At 44.5% G+C, this 7275-nt stretch overlaps 1 protein-coding gene across 1 annotated transcript in view; it reads left to right on the top strand.

Annotated features, from left to right (window-relative positions):
- Nucleotides 1-3281: 3281 nt before the first annotated feature.
- Nucleotides 3282-7275, top strand: part of LOC139254652 (calcium-responsive transcription factor-like) — a 118921-nt gene continuing 114927 nt past the window's right edge. The window contains exon 1 of the mRNA XM_070873783.1: nt 3282-4214. The gene's annotated coding sequence lies outside the window, so the exon portion shown is untranslated. The remainder of the gene's footprint in view (nt 4215-7275) is intronic.

Genomic DNA, 7275 nt, shown 5'->3' with positions numbered 1-7275 from the left:
TAGTGCTCTATTTTTACACCTCTTCTTGGTATTCCAACCAGTGTGATGTCCCACCATCTGGACTGATTTTTATTCCATCAAAGGATATGGAGTTTTCTTTGGAACAGAGGAGGTTGAGGGGAGACCTAATTGAGGTGTATAAAATAATGAGGGGCCGAGAAAGAGTTGATAGGAAGGACCGAATTCTCTTAGCAGAGGGGTCAATAACCAGGGGGCATAGATTTAGAGGGGACTTGAGGAGAAATGTTTTCACTGAGGGTGGTAGGGGCCTGGAACTCACTGTCTGAAAGGGTGTTAGAGGCAGAAACCACATTTTAAAAAGTACTTAGATGTACACTTGAAGTGTCATAACCTGCAAGGCTATGGTCCAAGAGCTGGAAAATGGGATTAGGCTTGATAGCTCTTTGATGGCCAGCCCGGACGCGATGGGCGGAATGGCTTCCTTCTGTGCTGTAAATTTCTATGATTCTGTGATTAAGTTTCATGTGTCAATGTAGTCGACTTCAAGCGCATGCAATTAAAATGTACAACACTTTGATAAAATATGTGCTTGTTCATAAACTGTTGAAAATGTAATAAAAGTTTTTTTTAAATCAAATGATTGCAGTGAGCTATCATGGACATTCCTATTTTTGTTTGTCTTGGTCTTACCTTTTTTTTTTAATATTTTTGTTTTTAAGCAGTGAGTGCTGATGTGTGGGAGAACAGGTTGACTCAAGTTATTTAGCCAGGTCGTATCAGGGAACTGAATTAACATGAGTTGAGATACAGCCACTGGAAGCATTGTGAAGCCAAAAGGAGTGGGAGCTGAAGTAACATTAGGAAGTACCCATTAACCTTGGGCATTCACCTTCAACTGTGTGTGTATTAATTCAGCTCCTTACAACATGGAGCTTTGTAACTGCAAACTAATTACCATGATATCAGTACTCACTGTTTCAACATTTTTTTGGTCATCACCTTGATGATGAGACTCACTCTTGTAGGTTGAAATAATACTTGTGTTTATTTAACACAATTTTAAAACAATACTTTACAAGATTAATTTTTTTCATTCAGGGTATTATTTGTGGGTGTATTTGAAAATACCTTTGTGAATGAGTTGCATTTTTAGAAGTGACCTTGTATTATATTACTACAAATTCTAATCAGACTGAAAAAGTGCCTTTATGGCTGCAAATCTGTGAGTCTGTCAGCTTGCCTTCCTGACCAGAGCGGTTTCGAGTCGCTCCCACTCCCTGGTTCTCGACCTTGGATTTATTAATCAGGATGTGATAAAGTACAGCAGTCAAAGAAAGTTGGGTTTTATTCAAGAAAGCAAGTAACACAAATACACTCCAATAAAACTGTAAAATCTTACAAAAAGGTTCTAAACAATGGGGAATACTTTATTACAGGTAATAAACACAACAGAAATACCTCCCACCTCCTACTTATTCTCTAACTAGGTCAAACTCTAGGGCTCCGGGGATTTATGCTCACCAGATCCTTTGACAGCTAGGGCTGTTTTGCAGTTTCGTGGTTCTTTGGTTATAGCCGTACCCCGGACGTGGTAGAAGACCTCTGCTGCGTATTGAAGCCAGTTGGGGCGAGTCCGCTGATGCGGTTAGACGCGTTTTGGATTTATCTCTGGTAAGTACCCAATTTTCTTTATCAATAGGGTTTTAAGTTCTTTAGGTAATTTTTACCCACTGGATAGTCTAGGCACAAATTGTAGAGTGGAAAACTTGTGTGGACCCCGGTTTTCTTGGTTGATTTTCCCGGTTGGTTGCGGCGGTCCGGTCGATGGCTGTTACCAAGTCAGTTGGTATTGATGTTCCACTGATTGTTTTTTTTGTAGTTCTTTTCTCCGATGTCGCGATGTTTCTTCCGGTGTTTTCTCACCGTGTGCTCTCGATCTTGATCTTGTTGTTACGAAGTGATGATCAGAATAGTTTTCCTGGTACGATAGCCCCTCAGTTATACTCTGAGAGGCTGTTTAATCTTCGTGCCAAATCTAACGTTTCTTTTGTTTAAGTTTTGCTGCCCATTGTTTTTAAGTGGTCTTCTTCAAGTTTTGGCGGGCTAGCTAAATGAAACTTGATTAAATGTTTTAATATGACGTTGATAGACTTTGGGTACTCCTTATTTATGAGCTGATAAGCTCTTGTCCATTGTCGTATCACTGCTTTGGCTTCGGGAAGTCTGGGCTGAGCCAGATATTTCCATGCATGTCGAAAAGGTGTTGGAACATGTATGTTCTAATTGGGTCCTGTGGGTGGGCTGTTTCTTCCGTGGTCGATTGTTTAAATGCTAATGTTTTCTGGGAGCCTGACTATGGTTAAACAGCTCCCCCAGACAAACTGATTAGTTGCAATATCCAAATTCTAAAGGTAAAGGTTGATCCCACCCCTCTGTCTCTGCAGCTTTTCCCCACAGGCCCAAACATGCCTTTTAAAATCCCAAACTTAGTTAAGACTCGTAGACTACTTCCATATGCATTTTAGGATCCCAAACTTTCTGTTTAATAGGCCCAAATCGAATTTCCTTTTCAGTGAGTCCAAACACTAGGGGGTTTCCACGAATTTTGGAATCTTACAAATCTAAAGAAATAATATCTTTACATATTACACTTGGAGCGTATATAATTGTAAAATAATATTTTTGACCCCATCGTTGTCCCTGTTATGTGTTTGCCTGAGAGGTATGGTAGTGAGCCTTATTGTGTCTGTTTTTGTTCCATGTGTTTTCTGGAAGTGAGATCAGAGGCACCATGCTAATAAGAACATAAGAAATAGGAGCAGGATTAGGCCATGGGTTATGCACATGGTTAGTATGGGTAATAAGGTGGTATGATGAGGTTCTCCATGATGTGTTTCCAATGCCACTCTTGCAGCTGAGAGAAATGCTGAGGCCAGTTTCTTGTGGGGTGAGGGAAAATTAGCAGGAAAGTGACTATAGCTGTTCTTGCCCACTTCCCAGTAGCCAGTTTCAGGGCAGTATTAGCAATTATCTAGGATTATGTTGCCCACCATCTCGACCATGATGGGACATCGAGATCAATAAAGCGGAAGGGGAGAAACAAAGACTCACCCTCATCAAATTAAATTACTGGACTTAGTGAGGCTAACATCAAAAATTACTTACTACAAATGTGCTGACATTTGTTTTGTAAGACTTTTGAAAGAAATAATATCCCCTTTTCCATCCACTACTGTTGTTTTGAGTCCTAATCTAGCATTGTCTTCCTGAGTTTGCTTCTGATTGCAAACTAAGCTTGGTCAGAACAGATATCAATTATAGTTCTGCAGAGCACCCACATGGAGGACTTTTGCCTGTGATCAGTAAAAGCTAAAAGTGTACTATACTATACTTCACACATCGTTTTTTAAAGGGGGAAAGATTAAATAGCCTGCACAGCAACCAAACATTAGGGCGGGGGGAGGAAATCAGTTCTTTTTAAGAACATGATTTCCATAAGTAGCTTTAAGGAAAAGTTGACGTTATTTTTTGTTATACTGTTCTTCAGCCAGATGATGGCAATGTTGTACAGGTTGAACCTCCCTTATCTAGAACCATTCCTGGCTACCGGATAGCACATGCGCAGAACTCCGACATAAACAAATTGAAGTCCTTCCTCGCTGCTGACTCTCGCAATTGCTGGTCTGACCCCACGATCCATCGCGCCCCCCCCGCCACACTCCCAGCCCCAAGCCAGCCAGCCCCGATATCCCCTTGCACAGTACTTGTACCATCCAATTTAACGTGACCACCCCTCGTCTGGAAAAATCCCTTATCCAGAACAGGCCAGGTCCCGAGGGTTCTGGATAAGGGAGGTTCAACTTGTACAATGAAAGACAGTGTGGTATTTTAACACTGTATAATGGTAGTAACTCTTTTTGCCACTCCTCTTTAACGCTCCAATTTTCTTCGCTTGGCTTTTGAACATCCTGATTCATGTTAGTGGACACTTCATTAGGAATAAAACAGAGAACACTGGAAAATACTCAGCAGGTCAGGCAGCTTCTGTGAAGAAATAGAGTTAACGTTTCAGGTCGATGACCTTTCATCAGAGGTGCCTGTTGCCTTCTGGTACTCTTTCCATATTGCCATTGTTCATGTGTGCGCCCAGACAGTGAGTGTTGACAAGTTATTCAACCACTGATGAATCACAGTTAAGGTTGATCCTTTTCTCACCTGGCATCTGCGTGTGACCTTCCAGGAGTAATCTTTAGGTAAGAACTTTGATGGATTTTTTTCAGAGGTACTGAGGCCAAGTATACCACCAGCTTGACTGAATCAACCAAGAATTGAACTTCCTAGTCGGTGTGGCTTAAATTTATGCTAGACATTGCATTTAGAAATGGAGCTATCAGACCTGTCATTCTTTAAAATTGAGTGAGAAAGTGCTTCTTTTTGCCCCCTTTAATAATTAGTCTTTTTGAATTGTTTTCAAGCTGTTGCATCTGGGCCCCACCCACTCTAGTTAGTAGAGTTGCTGTTATGAAAATTAAGTAAGGAAAGGTAATGGCTCGACTGATGCTCCAAGTGTAACTTAGCATTTTAAAAAAAATTCAGACATACAAGACTAGCAACAGGACATTTTATTAAGTACAAAAATGCAGCATATAAATTTGTTGAATATAGTATTTAATTCTATTCATGAAAAAACACTAGTCATTAGTATGTTAAATAAAAATGGTGTTCAACAGTATACCCAGCTTTTGTATTTATTCAATTTATGTATATAACTTGTGTTTACTAAATATTTAAAAATAACCTTGTGTGTTTTGAATGAAGTTTGAACTTTCGATGTTGCTTCGGGGAAATCGTCATGTTAGTCATGTGTTTATCATTGGCATTTGGTTATCAAAGATGAAGTGGTTTTAAATGTGCAGGATATTAGGAAGGGAATGCTGTAATGGAATGTGTTGGTTATAGGAAGAGAATACAGTGCAGTTGTGCATGTGCTTTCTAGTTATTACTGCACTGGTGATTTGTTTTTGTGTTATTTGCACCATGTCTATTAGTTTGGTATGGATGTGTAAGTTTTCCCATAAGCTTTTTTTTGTACCGTTGGTACTCCAAAATACAATGTCAATAGAAGTTAGACAGTGAGATTGAGTTTAAAAACTCAATCTCACTGTCAGTTACCTCTCGTAGGATAAATTTTGTTCCATGTACATGAAAGGACAAGCTTGTATCATGCTCCAGTTTTGAGTCATAGCAAAAAATGTGCATTTTACAGGACGCTATTGATTTTCATCCAAAGACTGTACAGACATAGGGTAATAGAAACAAGAGGCAATGCCTTAGGGATTTATGGGATGATTTTGAGGAGGTAACTTGCAATACATTTATAATGCAGCTACATCATTATCATAGGCAGCCCCTCGAAATTGAGCAAGATTTGCTTCCACTCTAAAAGTGAGTTCTCAGGTGACTGAACAGTCCAATACGGGAACTAAAGTCTCTGTCACAGGTGGGACAGACAGTCGTTGAAGGAAAGGGTGGGTGGGGAGTCTGGTTTGCCGCACACTCCTTCCGCTGCCTGCGCTTGTTTTCTGCATGCTCTTGGCGACGAGACTCAAGGTGCTCAGTGCCCTCCCGAATGCTCGTCCTCCACTTAGGGCGGTCTTTGGCCAGGGACTCCCAGGTGTCGGTGGGGATGTTGCACTTAATCAAGGAGGCTTTGAGGGTTATAGTCTATGGGGCCAAGTTTCGGCCTGAGTTGCTCCTGTTTTTTTGGAGCAACTGGTTTAGAATGGAGTATCTTAGAAATTCAAATTCTCGGCATTTAGTTTGCTCCAGTTCTTGTCAGTTAGAACAGTTTCACTTTGGAACAGAATTTTTTTTTCAAAAGTGGGCGTGTACGGCCACTTACACCTGTTTTCAAAGTTTAGGCAGTGAAAACTTACTCCAAATTAACTTAGAATGGAGTAAGTGAAGACTTTTGTACATTCGAAAAAACCTTGTCTACTCTTTAGAAAATCAGGCGTAGGTTACAAATTAGGCGTGGGGGAGGGGGGGTTTAAAGGGAAGTTTATAAACACGAAACACTTCTGCTTTACAAATAAAGAGCCATCAATAATAAATGATAAATACATCAATAAATACATCAATAAATCAACCCAAAAAAAATTAATAAAATAAAAAAAATTTAAAAAATCAATGAATAAAACATTTTCTACTTACCGACTGCAGCACCGGGAGTCCTCCAACAGCATGCTGGGACGGCCCGCCCAGTGTGTCTCTGTCAGTGTCTCTATCTCTCTGTCTGTATGTGTCTCTCGCTCTGTCTGTCAGTGTCTGTGTTTCTGACAGCCAGGGGAGGGGGAGAAGGGGGGTGGGGGGGAAAAGGAGTGTGGGGGAGAGAGAGAGGGTGAGGGTGGGTGGGGGGGGAAGAGAGGGGGAGAGGGGTGAGGGTGGGTGGGGGGGGGGGAAGAGAGGGGGAGAGGGGTGAGGGTGGGGGGGGGGGGAAGAGAGGGGGAGAGGGGTGGGGGGGGGGGAAGAGAGGGGGAGAGGGGTGGGGGGGGGGGAGAAGAGAGGGGGGGGGTGGGGGGGGAAGAGAGGGTGAGGGTGGGGGGGAAAGAGGGGGAGAGGGGTAGAGGGGTGAGGGTGGGGGGGAGAGAGAGGGGTGAGGGTGGGGGGGAGAGAGAGGGTGGGGGGAGGGTGAGGGGTGGGGGGGGGAAGGTGGGTGAGAGTGGGGGGGGGGGAAGAGAGAGAGAGAGATGGCAAGAGGGAGGAGAAGGGATTGGGGAGGGAGGAGAAGGGAGAGGGGAGGGAGGAGAAGGGGGTGGGGGAGGGAGGGAGGAGAGGGGGGTGGGGGAGGGAGGGAGGAGAAGGGAGAGGGGGGGTGGGGGAGGGAGGAGAAGGGAGAGGGGGGTGGGGGAGGGAGGGAGGAGAAGGGAGAGGGGAGGGAGGAGAAGGGGGTGGGGGAGGGAGGGAGGAGAGGGGGGTGGGGGAGGGAGGGAGGAGAAGGGAGAGGGGGGTGGGGGAGGGAGGAGAAGGGAGAGGGGGGTGGGGGAGGGAGGGAGAGGGGGGTGGGGAGGGAGGGAGGAGAAGGGATTGGGTGGGGGGGGGAGAGGGAGGAGAAGGGAGAGGGGGGTGGGGGGTGGAAGGGGGAGAGGATGGAGGGGGGGTGGAAGGGGGAGAGGATGGAGGGGGGGTGGAAGGGGGAGAGGATGGAGGGGGGGTGGAAGGGGGAGAGGATGGAGGGGGGGTGGAAGGGGGAGAGGATGGAGGGGGTGGAAGGGGGAGAGGATGGAGGGGGGGGAAGGGGAGAGGATGGAGGAG

This window comes from Pristiophorus japonicus, chromosome 3 (genome assembly GCF_044704955.1).
Source record: "Pristiophorus japonicus isolate sPriJap1 chromosome 3, sPriJap1.hap1, whole genome shotgun sequence".
Classification (NCBI taxonomy): domain Eukaryota; kingdom Metazoa; phylum Chordata; class Chondrichthyes; family Pristiophoridae; genus Pristiophorus; species Pristiophorus japonicus.
The sequence above is the reverse complement of the archived record's forward strand: the minus strand, read 5'-3'. Positions and strand labels throughout refer to the sequence as shown.